The sequence below is a fragment of the Anomaloglossus baeobatrachus genome, chromosome 1 (genome assembly GCF_048569485.1).
Source record: "Anomaloglossus baeobatrachus isolate aAnoBae1 chromosome 1, aAnoBae1.hap1, whole genome shotgun sequence".
In the NCBI taxonomy this organism is placed as follows: domain Eukaryota; kingdom Metazoa; phylum Chordata; class Amphibia; order Anura; family Aromobatidae; genus Anomaloglossus; species Anomaloglossus baeobatrachus.
The window spans coordinates 53,827,083-53,840,505 of NC_134353.1; the positions used below are offsets into that span (position 1 = coordinate 53,827,083).

Genomic DNA, 13,423 nt, shown 5'->3' on the forward strand with positions numbered 1-13,423 from the left:
CCTGCCGGTGGAACAGTATCACATGCAGGAAAAACAGCATAGGAAGCCTTGTTGCTTTTTTGCTGCTGTATTCAAGCCATCTATGCAATGTATAGCATACAAGCATAAACACTTCAGCACATGCAATACAAGCAGCATAGAAAGCCTGTGCCTTGGCACCCTTGCTTTTTTGCTGCTGTTGTCCAGCCATCTAGGAGAATATAGCCCAGAGTAGCGACCGTACAGTGCAATGTATAGCATACAAGCATAAGTACAAATGAACACTTCAGCACATGCAATACAAGCAGCCTATAAAGCCTGTGCCTTGGCACCCTGCTTTTTTGCTGCTGTTGTCCAGCCCTCTAGGAGAATATAGCCAAGAGTAGCGACCGTACAGTGCAATGTATAACATACAAGCATAAGTACAAATGAACACTTCAGCACATGCAATACAAGCAGCCTAGAAAAACTGTGCCTTAGCACCCTTGCTTTTTTGCTGCTGTTATCTCGCCATCTAGGAGGGCATATAGCCAAAGATAGCGACCTACAGTGCAGTGTATTGAAAAAGGATTTCTCCTGCTGTGCATACAAGCATAAAATACAAATGGACACTTCGGTATTTAGTGGGGTCAGCACTTCAGGTGCTGCTTACCGCCCGCCTATAACGCGGGTGTGTGGTCGCCAGAGCCCTGTGTTGGTTGCCCAGAGCATGTCTCCGTTCCCCAGCTCGGACTGCGTGCAGGAATGGCTGCCGGCGTCCTTCTCCAGCTCGTGTGACGAGGGGCGGGCCGTGGGCGTGCCCCAGACAAGAGCGGGAAACTGGCGTCCCACTGTGTCCAGTGAAGGGGACTGGAGAATGCAAAGCAGACTCCAGCCCTCGGCGCTGACTGTCTGTACAGCGTCCCGCCTCTCCCCTGACTGGCAGGGCTGGAGGCGGGAACGAAACGAAAACTAGGCCGCAAAGCCGGGGACTCGAGTAAAAAGCGCGGCCGTCCATGTGCACGGCCAGCGCGGAAGTCCCCGGCGCACCACAAGTCCCAGCCGCGCCACAATGTAAAAAACACCCAGCAGCGGCCGGCGCGGCAGTTCCCAATACATAAATTCACTCAGCTAAGCTGCAGTGAATAATAGCACGAGCGCACCGCGCTGTTACCCCCGGCGCACTAACACTCCCAGCAATGCTGGTGTGTGTGTGCGCGCTTGCCCGGGGACACAGAGTACCTTAATGTAGCAGGGCCTGTCCCTGACGATACTCAGCTCCATATCCAGCAGGTTCTCTGGGTCTGTGGATGGAGCCCGGTCTCAGTGCCTGGAGACCTGTAAGATCCCACTTCGCCCAGAGCCCTGAGGGGGGATGGGGAAGGAAAACAGCATGTGGGCTCCAGCCTCCGTACCCGCAATGGGTACCTCAACCTTAACAAACACCCGACAAAAGTGGGGTGAGAAGGGAGCATGCTGGGGGCCCCATATGGGCCCACTTTTCTTCCATCCGACATAGTCAGCAGCTGCTGCTGACTAAAAACAGTGGAGCTATGCGTGGATGTCTGACCTCCTTCGCACAAAGCAGAAAACTGGTGAGCCAGTGATCCCACTGGGGGTGTATAGCCAGAAGGGGAGGGGCCTTACACTTTTTAGTGTAATACTTTGTGTGGCCTCCGGAGGCAGTAGCTATACACCCAATCGTCTGGGTCTCCCAATGGAGCGCCGAAGAAATACTATTATAGATATATATAACTATTAATGAAGGGAATATTGTTTACTTACCGTAAATTCCTTTTCTTCTAGCTCCAATTGGGAGACCCAGACAATTGGGTGTATAGGCTATGCCTCCGGAGGCCACACAAAGTATTACACTTAAAAGTGTTAAGCCCCTCCCCTTCTGCCTATACACCCCCCGTGCTCCCACGGGCTCCTCAGTTTTGGTGCAAAAGCAAGAAGGAGGAAAAAGAATTAAAAACTGGTTTAAAGTAACTTCAATCCGAAGGAATATCGGAGAACTGAAACCATTCAACATGAACAACATGTGTACACAAAAAAACAGGGGCGGGTGCTGGGTCTCCCAATTGGAGCTAGAAGAAAAGGAATTTACGGTAAGTAAACAAAATTCCCTTCTTTGTCGCTCCATTGGGAGACCCAGACAATTGGGACGTCCAAAAGCAGTCCCTGGGTGGGTAAAATAATACCTTGTAAGAGAGCCGTAAAACGGCCTCTTCCTACAGGTGGGCAACCGCCGCCTGAAGGACTCGTCTACCTAGGCTGGCATCCGCCGAAGCATAGGTATGCACCTGATAGTGTTTCGTGAAAGTGTGCAGGCTCGACCAGGTAGCCGCCTGACACACCTGCTGAGCCGTAGCCTGGTGCCTCAAAGCCCAGGACGCGCCCACGGCTCTGGTAGAATGGGCCTTCAGCCCTGAGGGAACCGGAAGCCCAGCCGAACGGTAGGCTTCGAGAATTGGCTCCTTGATCCACCGAGTCAAGGTTGATTTGGAAGCCTGTGACCCTTTACGCTGGCCAGCGACAAGGACAAAGAGTGCATCCGAGCGGCGCAGGGGCGCCGTACGAGAAATGTAGAGTCTGAGTGCTCTCACCAGATCTAACAAGTGCAAATCCTTTTCACATTGGTGAACTGGATGAGGACAAAAAGAAGGTAAGGAGATATCCTGATTGAGATGAAAGGGGGATACCACCTTAGGGAGAAATTCCGGAACCGGACGCAGAACCACCTTGTCCTGGTGAAAAACCAGGAAAGGGGCTTTGCATGACAGCGCTGCTAGCTCAGACACTCTCCGAAGTGAAGTGACTGCTACTAGAAAAACCACTTTCTGCGAAAGGCGTGAGAGAGAAATATCTCTCATTGGCTCGAATGGTGGTTTCTGAAGAACCAGCAGCACCCTGTTCAGATCCCAGGGTTCTAACGGCCGCTTGTAAGGAGGAACGATGTGACAAACCCCCTGCAGGAACGTGCGTACCTGTGGAAGTCTGGCTAGGCGCTTCTGGAAAAACACAGAGAGCGCTGAGACTTGTCCCTTAAGGGAGCCGGAAGGAAGGACAGAAAAGTGGGCAAGGCAAAAGGCCAGGGAGAAAAACCCTGAGCAGAGCACCATGACAGGAAAATTTTCCACGTCCTGTGGTAGATCTTGGCGGACGTTGGTTTCCTAGCCTGTCTCATAGTGGCAATGACGTCTTGAGATAACCCTGAAGACGCTAGGACTCAATGGCCACACAGTCAGGTTGAGGGCCGCAGAATTCAGATGGAAAAACGGCCCTTGAGATAGCAAGTCTGGTCGGTCTGGTAGTGCCCACGGTTGGCTATCCGTGAGATGCCACAGATCCGGGTACCACGACCGCCTCGGCCAGTCTGGAGCGACGAGGATGACGAGGCGGCAGTCGGCCCTGATCTTGCGTAACACTCTGGGCAACAGTGCCAGCGGAGGAAACACATAAGGGAGCTGAAACTGCGACCAATCCTGAACTAAGGCGTCTGCCGCTAGAGCTCTGGGATCTAGAGACCGTGCCATGAACACCGGTACCTTGTTGTTGTGCCGGGACGCCATGAGGTCGACGTCCGGCACCCCCCAGCGGCAACAGATCTCCTGAAACACGTCCGGGTGAAGGGACCTTTCCCCTGCGTCCATGCCCTGGCGACTGAGATAGTCTGCTTCCCAGTTTTCCACGCCTGGAATGTGAACTGCAGAGATGGTGGAGGCCGTGGCTTCCACCCACATCAAAATCCGCCGGACTTCCTGGAAGGCTTGCCGACTGCGTGTGCCGCCTTGGTGATTGATGTATGCCACCGCTGTGGAATTGTCCGACTGAATTCTGATCTGCTTGCCTTCCAGCCACTGCTGGAACGCCTTCAGGGCAAGATACACTGCCCGTATTTCCAGAACATTGATCTGAAGCGAGGACTCTTGCTGGGTCCACGTACCCTGAGCCCTGTGGTGGAGGAAAACCGCTCCCCACCCTGACAGACTCGCGTCCGTCGTGACCACCTCCCAGGATGGGGGTAGGAAGGATTTCCCCTTCGATAATGAAGTGGGAAGAAGCCACCACCGAAGGGAAGCTTTGGTCGCCTGAGAGAGGGAGACGTTCCTGTCGAGGGACGTCGGCTTCCTGTCCCATTTGCGTAGGATGTCCCATTGAAGTGGACGCAGGTGAAACTGCGCGAACGGAACTGCCTCCATTGCTGCCACCATCTTCCCCAGGAAGTGCATGAGGCGCCTCAAGGGGTGTGACTGGCCTTGAAGGAGAGATTGTACCCCTGTCTGTAGTGACCGCTGCTTGATCAGTGGAAGCTTCACTATCGCTGAGAGGGTATGAAACTCCATGCCAAGATATGTCAGCGATTGGGCCGGTGTCAGATTTGACTTTGGAAAATTGATGATCCACCCGAAACTCTGGAGAGTCTCCAGGGTAGCGTCGAGGCTGTGTTGGCATGCCTCTAGAGAGGGTGCCTTGATCAACAGATCGTCCAAGTACGGGATCACCGAGTGACCCTGAGAGTGGAGGACCGCTACTACAGTAGCCATCACCTTGGTGAAAACCCGTGGGGCTGTTGCCAGGCCGAACGGCAGTGCCACGAACTGCAGGTGTTCGTTTTCTATGGCGAAGCGCAAGAAGCGCTGGTGCTCTGGAGCAATCGGTACGTGGAGATATGCATCCTTGATATCGATCGATGCAAGGAAATCTCCTTGGGACATTGAGGCGATGACGGAGCGGAGGGATTCCATCCGGAACCGCCTGGTCTTTACGTGTTTGTTGAGAAGTTTCAGGTCCAGGACAGGACGGAAAGACCCGTCCTTCTTTGGGACCACAAACAAGTTGGAGTAAAAACCGTGACCCTGTTGCTGAATAGGAACAGGGACCACCACTCCTTCTGCCTTCAGAGTGCCCAGCGCCTGCAGAAGAGCCTCGGCTCGCTCGGGAGGCGGGGATGACCTGAAGAATCGAGTCGGGGGACGAGAGGTGAACTCTATCTTGTAACCGTGAGACAGAATGTCTCTCACCCAACGGTCTTTTACCCGTGGCAGCCAGGTGTCGCAAAAGCGGGAGAGCCTGCCACCGACCGAAGATGTGGAGTGGGGAGGCCGAAAGTCATGAGGAAGCCGCTTTGGTAGCGGCACCTCCGGTGGCCTTTTTAGGACGTGACTTAGACCGCCATGCATCAGAGTTCCTTTGATCTTTCTGAGGCCTTGTGGACGAGGAGAATTGGGACCTGCCCGCGCCCCGAAAGGACCGAAAACTCGACTGCCCCCTCCTCTGTTGGGGTATTTTCGGTTTGGGCTGGGGTAAGGATGTATCCTTTCCCTTGGATTGTTTGATGATTTCATCCAAACGCTCGCCAAACAATCGGTTGGCAGAAATTGGCAAACTGGTTAAGCGCTTTTTGGAAACAGAATCTGCCTTCCATTCCCGTAGCCACAAGGCCCTGCGGAGTACCACCGAATTGGCGGCTGCAACCGCCGTACGGCTCGCAGAGTCCAGAACAGCATTAATAGCGTAAGACGCAAATGCCGAAGTCTGTGTGGTTATGGACGCCACCTGTGGCGCGGACGTGCGTGTGGCTGCGTCGATTTGCGCTTGACCTGCTGAGATAGCTTGCAGCGCCCATACGGCTGCGAATGCTGGGGCAAAAGAAGCGCCGATAGCTTCATAGATGGATTTCAACCAGAGCTCCATCTGCCTGTCAGTGGCATCTTTGAGTGAAGCCCCGTCTTCCACTGCAAGTATGGATCTAGCTGCCAGTCTGGAGATTGGAGGATCCACTTTGGGACACTGAGCCCAACTTTTGACCACGTCAGGGGGAAAGGGATAACGTGTATCCTTAAGGCGCTTAGAAAAACGCTTATCTGGACAAGCATGGTGATTCTGGACTGCCTCTCTGAAATCAGAGTGGTCCAGAAACATACTCGGTGTACGCTTGGGAAACCTGAAACGGAATTTCTCCTGCTGTGAAGCCGACTCCTCCACCGGAGGAGCTGAGGGAGAAATATCCAACATACGATTGATGGACGCAATAAGGTCGTTCACTATGGCGTCCCCGTCCGGAGTATCAAGATTGAGAGCGGCCTCAGGATCAGAATCCTGATCAGCTGTGTCCGCATCATCAACTAGAGATTCCCCCCGCTGAGACCCTGAACAATATGAGGATGTCAAGGGAATTGTCAAGCGAGCTCGCTTAGTCGGTCTGGGGCCGGGGTCTGTGTCAGAACCCTCAGCCTGGGATTCATGAGACACCCCAGGAGGACATTGTTGGTCCAACTGAGGTGGGCCAGGGGACAAAGATTCAACAGAGTCCCTGTGCTGAGATACCGGCCTGGACTGCAAGGCTTCTAGTATCTTAGCCATAGTCTCAGAGAGTTTTGCAAACTCTGTCCCCGTCACCTGAACAGTATCAGCAGGTGGCTCCCCCTGGGCCCCCCTTAGCAGAGGCTCTAGCTGAGTAAGTGCCACAGGGGCCGAACAGTGCACACAATGAGGGTCAGTGGAACCTGCCGGTAGCGGGGTCATACATGCGGCGCAGGCAGCATAATAAGCCTGTGTTTTGGCACCCCTGCCTTTCGTGGGCGCCATGCTATTATCTTCCCTGAGTAACACAATAGGGTATATAGCCAGAAATCAACTGTGCACCATACAGTGTAAAATATGTATACCATAAACATATAATGTTACACTACTGCACAATGGGGCTAGCACCACAGGTGCTGCTTACCACCCACTTAAAGCGGTTGTGAGGCCACCAGAGTCCCTGCCTGAGTCTCCCAGACTTTGTCCCCCTCTGTAGCGTCCAAGGAGCTGACAGGAATGGCTGCCGGCGTCCTGAGGAGAGGTGGGAGCCGTGGGCGTGGCTCATAAAGTGCGGGAGCTGGTGCCTGCACTGTGCACAGTGAGGGGAGTGGAGTATGCAAAGCATGCTCCAGCCCTCAGTGCTGCTCGTTCTGTGCAGCGTCCCACCCTTCCCCTGCCTGTCAGGGCTGTGGGCGGGAGGAAAGGAAACTAGGCCGCAAAAAGCCGGGGACTCTAGTAATAAACGCGGCCGCCGTAAAAGCGCGGCCGGCGCGAAAGTCCCCGGCGCACTACAAGTCCCAGCCGTGCCGCAGTGTTTCCCTGGCAGCGGCGGTTAGTGCGGCAGTCCCTATACATAAACACACTCAGCAGCGCTGAGTGTGTAATGGCACATATTAACCCGGTCAGCGCCGCGGTCCCCGGTGCACTAGCACACCCAGCAATGCTGGAGTGTTGCTGTGCGCGGTCCCCACGGGGACACAGAGTACCTCCAAGTAGCAGGGCCATGTCCCTGAACGATACCCGGCTCCTATCCAGCAGTCTCCCAGGAGTTGTGGATGAAGCACGGTCTCAGTGCCTGGAGACCGATAGGATCCCACTTCACCAGAGCCCTGAGGGGGATGGGGAAGGAAAGCAGCATGTGGGCTCCAGCCTCCGTACCCGCAATGGATACCTGAACCTTAACTACACCGCCGACAAGAGTGGGGTGAGAAGGGAGCATGCTGGGGGCCCTATATGGGCCCACTTTTCTTCCATCCGATATAGTCAGCAGCTGCTGCTGACCAATCTGTGGAGCTGTGCGTGCGTGTCTGACCTTCTTCGCACAAAGCAAAAAACTGAGGAGCCCGTGGGAGCACGGGGGGTGTATAGGCAGAAGGGGAGGGGCTTAACACTTTTAAGTGTAGTACTTTGTGCGGCCTCCGGAGGCATAGCCTATACACCCAATTGTCTGGGTCTCCCAATGGAGCGACAAAGAAATATATAATTATAATAGTTATAATATAACTATTATAGATATATATACACAGGTATATTAACCTGCTTTCCTACACTTTTTGAACTGTCTCTTCACCGCGGGACCGCTGCCTCCCACACCATCACATCGTGATTTACATGCTTTGAAAGGGGTTGTGACTGGCACAACCGAACCAGGTGAGTGTACCTGCCAGTATTCACTTAAACGTGTATACCGGGTAAGACCCTATTTGCGCCTTATCTTTCCACAGTTATCTCATATAATAGATCTTGGCGGACGTAGGCTTCCTGGCCTGTCTCATGGTGGCAATGACATCCTGAGATAACCCTGAAGACGCTAGGAGCCAGGACTCAATGGCCACACAGTCAGGTTGAGGGCCACAGAATTCAGATTGAAAAGAAGGGAATTTTGTTTACTTACCGTAAATTCCTTTTCTTCTAGCTCCAATTGGGAGACCCAGACAAATGGGTGTATAGGCTATGCCTCCGGAGGCCGCACAAAGCACCACACTAAAAGTGCAAAGCCCCTCCCCTTCTGCCCATACACCCCCCGTGCTCCCACGGGCTCCTCAGTTTTGGTGCAAAAGCAAGAAGGGGGAAAAAATTATAAAACTGGTTTAAAGTAAATTCAATCCGAAGGAATATCGGAGAACAGAAACCATTCAACATGAACAACATGTGTACACAAAAAGACAGGGGCGGGTGCTGGGTCTCCCAATTGGAGCTAGAAGAAAAGGAATTTACGGTAAGTAAACAAAATTCCCTTCTTTGTCGCTCCATTGGGAGACCCAGACAAATGGGACGTCCAAAAGCAGTCCCTGGGTGGGTAAAATAATACCTCGTAATAGAGCCGTAAGACGGCCCCTTCCTACAGGTGGGCAACCGCCGCCTGAAGGACTCGTCTACCTAGGCTGGCATCCGCCGAAGCATAGGTATGCACCTGATAGTGTTTCGTGAAAGTGTGCAGGCTCGACCAGGTAGCCGCCTGACACACCTGCTGAGCCGTAGCCTGGTGCCTCAAAGCCCAGGACGCACCCACGGCTCTGGTAGAATGGGCCTTCAGCCCTGAGGGAACCGGAAGCCCAGCAGAACGGTAAGCTTCGAGAATTGGTTCCTTGATCCACCGAGCCAGGGTTGATTTGGAAGCCTGTGACCCTTTACGTTGGCCAGCGACAAGGACAAAGAGTGCATCTGAGCGGCGCAGGGGCGCCGTACGAGAAATGTAGAGTCTGAGTGCTCTCACCAGATCTAACAAGTGCAAATCCTTTTCACATTGGTGAACTGGATGAGGACAAAAAGAGGGTAAGGAGATATCCTGATTGAGATGAAAGGGGGATACCACCTTAGGGAGGAATTCCGGAACCGGACGCAGAACCACCTTGTCCTGGTGAAACACCAGGAAAGGGGCTTTGCACGACAACGCTGCTAGCTCAGACACTCTCCGAAGTGAAGTGACTGCTACTAGGAAAACCACTTTCTGCGAAAGGCGTGAGAGAGAAATATCTCTCATTGGCTCAAATGGTGGTTTCTGAAGAACCATCAGCACCCTGTTCAGATCCCAGGGTTCTAACGGACGCTTGTAAGGAGGGACGATGTGACAAACCCCCTGCAGGAACGTGCGTACCTGTGGAAGTCTGGCTAGGCGCTTCTGGAAAAACACAGAGAGCGCTGAGACTTGTCCCTTAAGGGAGCCGAGCGACAAACCCTTTTCCAGTCCAGATTGAAGGAAGGACAGAAAAGTGGGCAAGGCAAATGGCCAGGGAGAAAAACCCTGAGCAGAGCACCACGACAGGAAACTTTTCCACGTCCTGTGGTAGATCTTGGCGGACGTTGGTTTCCTAGCCTGTCTCATAGTGGCAATGACCTCTTGAGATAATCCTGAAGACGCTAGGATCCAGGACTCAATGGCCACACAGTCAGGTTGAGGGCCGCAGAATTCAGATGGAAAAACGGCCCTTGAGACAGCAAGTCTGGTCGGTCTGGTAGTGCCCACGGTTGGCCGACCGTGAGATGCCACAGATCCGGGTACCACGACCTCCTCGGCCAGTCTGGAGCGACGAGGATGACGCGGCGGCAGTCGGCCCTGATCTTGCGTAACACTCTGGGCAACAGTGCCAGCGGAGGAAACACATAAGGGAGCTGAAACTGCGACCAATCCTGAACTAAGGCGTCTGCCGCCAGAGCTCTGGGATCTTGAGACCGTGCCATGAACGTCGGTACCTTGTTGTTGTGCCGGGACGCCATTAGGTCGACGTCCGGCATGCCCCAACGGCAACATATCTCCTGAAACACGTCCGGGTGAAGGGACCATTCCCCTGCGTCCATGCCCTGGCGACTGAGAAAGTCTGCTTCCCAGTTTTCTACGCCCGGGATGTGAACTGCGGATATGGTGGAGGCTGTGGCTTCCACCCACAGTAGAATCCGCCGGACTTCCTGGAAGGCTTGACGACTGCGTGTCCCGCCTTGGTGGTTGATATACAGAGAACAATAGAGGAAAATAGGGTTTATTTGAGCCGCGCCAATGATCACTTCTCAGGTATTCAGATTAATGGAATCCAGAGATTTGATGTGTTCTTATGCCTGATGGTCCTGAGGAAGGGAGCTGAGACTCCAGAAACGCGTAGACCTGTGCAAAATAAAGATCCATTAATCTGAATACCTGAGAAGTGATCATTGGCGCGGCTCAAATAAACCCTATTTTCCTCTATTGTTCTCTGTTATCTGCCGTCTGGGTTGCTGCTGCCTTGATGGGTTGCTGCTGCCTTGATCAAAACTTTCCATGCCTGCATAGTAGTTGTGACTTTCACAACTTCACTTGGTGAGTATTACTGCTCCCTGTCTCTACCCCGTGTGTTATTGGGGTAAAACCCTATTGCGTTTCTTCTCCACAGCTTTTTACTCATTGGTGGTTGATGTATGCCACCGCTGTGGAGTTGTCCGACTGAATTCGGATCTGCTTGCCTTCCAGCCACTGCTGGAACGCTTTTAGGGCCAGATACACTGCCCTGATCTCCAGAACATTGATCTGAAGCGAGGACTCTTGCTGAGTCCACGTACCCTGAGCCCTGTGGTGGAGAAGAAGGGAATTTTGTTACTTACCGTAAATTCCTTTTCTTCTAGCTCTTATTGGGAGACCCAGACGATTGGGGTATAGCTACTGCCCTCCGGAGGCCACACAAAGCACTACACTAAAAAGTGCAAGGCCCCTCCCCTTCTGGCTATACCCCCCCCGTGGTATCACGGGTACTCCAGTTTTAGTGCCAAAGCAAGAAGGAGGAAGCCAATAACTGGTTTAAACAAATTAACTCCGAGAAACATCGGAGAACCGAAAAAACCGTTCAACATGAACAACATGTGTACCCGCAAACAACAAAAAAATCCCGAAGGACAACAGGGCGGGTGCTGGGTCTCCCAATAAGAGCTAGAAGAAAAGGAATTTACGGTAAGTAACAAAATTCCCTTCTTCTTCAGCGCTCTATTGGGAGACCCAGACGATTGGGACGTCCAAAAGCTGTCCCTGGGTGGGTAAAGAAATACCTCATGTTAGAGCTGCAAAAAAACAGCCCTCCCCTACGGGGATGTCACTGCCGCCTGCAGGACTCTTCTACCTAAGCTGGCATCCGCCGAAGCATAGGTATGCACCTGATAATGCTTGGTGAAAGTGTGCAGACTCGACCAGGTAGCTGCCTGGCACACCTGTTGAGCCGAAGCCTGGTGTCGTAATGCCCAGGACGCACCCACGGCTCTGGTTGAGTGGGCTTTAAGCCCTGAAGGAACCGGAAGCCCCGCAGAGCGGTAGGCCTCTAGAATTGGTTCTTTGATCCATCGAGCCAGGGTGGCTTTAGAAGCCTGCAATCCCTTGCGCGGACCAGCGACAAGGACAAAAAGAGCATCGGAACGGCGCATGGGCGCCGTTCGGGAAATGTAGATTCTGAGTGCTCTCACCAGATCTAGCAAACGTAAGTCCTTTTCATACCGGTGAACCGGATGAGGGTAAAAGGAAGGCAAGGATATATCCTGATTAAGATGAAACGAGGATACGACCTTAGGGAGAAACTCCGGAATGGGGCGCAGCACTACCTTGTCCTGGTGGAACACCAGGAAAGGAGCCTTGGATGACAAAGCTGCCAGCTCAGACACTCGCCGAAGCGATGTGATCGCGACAAGAAACGCCACTTTCTGTGACAGGCGAGAAAAGGAAACGTCCTTTAGAGGCTCGAAGGGCGGCTTTTGCAGAGCAACAAGTACTCTGTTCAGATCCCATGGATCTAACGGCCGCTTGTACGGGGGCACAATATGACAGACCCCCTGTAGGAACGTGCGCACCTTAGGAAGACGTGCTAGACGCTTCTGAAAAAACACCGACAGTGCCGAGACTTGCCCTTTAAGGGAGCTGAGCGACAAGCCCTTTTCCAACCCCGATTGCAGGAAGGAAAGAAAGGTGGGCAATGCAAATGGCCAAGGGGATACTCTCTGTGCAGAGCACCAAGATAAGAAAATCTTCCACGTTCTGTGGTAGATCTTAGCAGACGTTGACTTCCTAGCTTGTCTCATTGTGGCTACGACTCCTTGAGATAATCCTGCAGACGCTAGGATCCAGGACTCAATGGCCACACAGTCAGGTTCAGGGCCGCAGAATTCTGATGGAAAAACGGCCCTTGGGACAGTAAGTCTGGTCGGTCTGGCAGTGACCACGGTCGACCGACCGTGAGATGCCACAGATCCGGATACCACGATCTCCTCGGCCAGTCTGGGGCGACGAGTATGACGCGGCTGCAATCGGATCTGATCTTGCGTAACACTCTGGGCAAGAGTGCCAGAGGTGGAAAGACGTATGGGAGCCGGAACTGCGACCAATCTTGAACCAATGCGTCTGCCGCCAGAGCTCTTTGATCGCGCGACCTCGCCATGAATGCCGGGACCTTGTTGTTGTGCCGGGACGCCATTAGGTCGACGTCCGGCACTCCCCATCGGCGACAGATTTCCTGAAACACGTCCGGGTGAAGGGACCATTCCCCTGCGTCCATGCCCTGGCGACTGAGGAAGTCTGCTTCCCAGTTTTCTACGCCGGGGATGTGAACTGCGGATATGGTGGAGGCCGTGGCTTCCACCCACATCAGAATCCGCCGGACTTCCTGGAAGGCTTGCCGACTGCGTGTCCCCCCTTGGTGGTTGATGTATGCCACCGCTGTGGAGTTGTCCGACTGAATTCGGATCTGCCTTCCTTCCAGCCACTGCTGGAAGGCTAGTAGGGCAAGATACACTGCTCTGATTTCCAGAACATTGATCTGAAGGGTGGACTCCTGCGGAGTCCACGTCCCCTGAGCCCTGTGGTGGAGAAACACTGCTCCCCACCCTGACAGACTCGCATCTGTCGTGACCACTGCCCAGGATGGGGGCAGGAAGGATCTTCCCTGAGACAATGAGGTGGGAAGGAGCCACCATTGTAGAGAGTCCTTGGCCGTCTGGGAAAGAGAGACTTTCCTGTCCAGGGACGTTGACTTCCCGTCCCATTGGCGGAGAATGTCCCATTGAAGTGGGCGCAGATGAAACTGCGCAAAGGGAACTGCTTCCATGGCTGCCACCATCTTCCCGAGGAAGTGCATGAGGCGCCGTAAGGGGTGCGACTGGCCCTGAAGGAGGGATTGCACCCCTGTCTGTAGTGACCGCTGCTTGTTCAGCG

At 53.6% G+C, this 13,423-nt stretch overlaps 1 protein-coding gene across 1 annotated transcript in view; it reads right to left on the reverse strand.

Moving 5' to 3' along the window:
• KDM3A (lysine demethylase 3A) overlaps positions 1–13,423 on the reverse strand; it is a 201,614-nt gene that overhangs the window by 72,135 nt on the left and 116,056 nt on the right. The window lies entirely within an intron of this gene.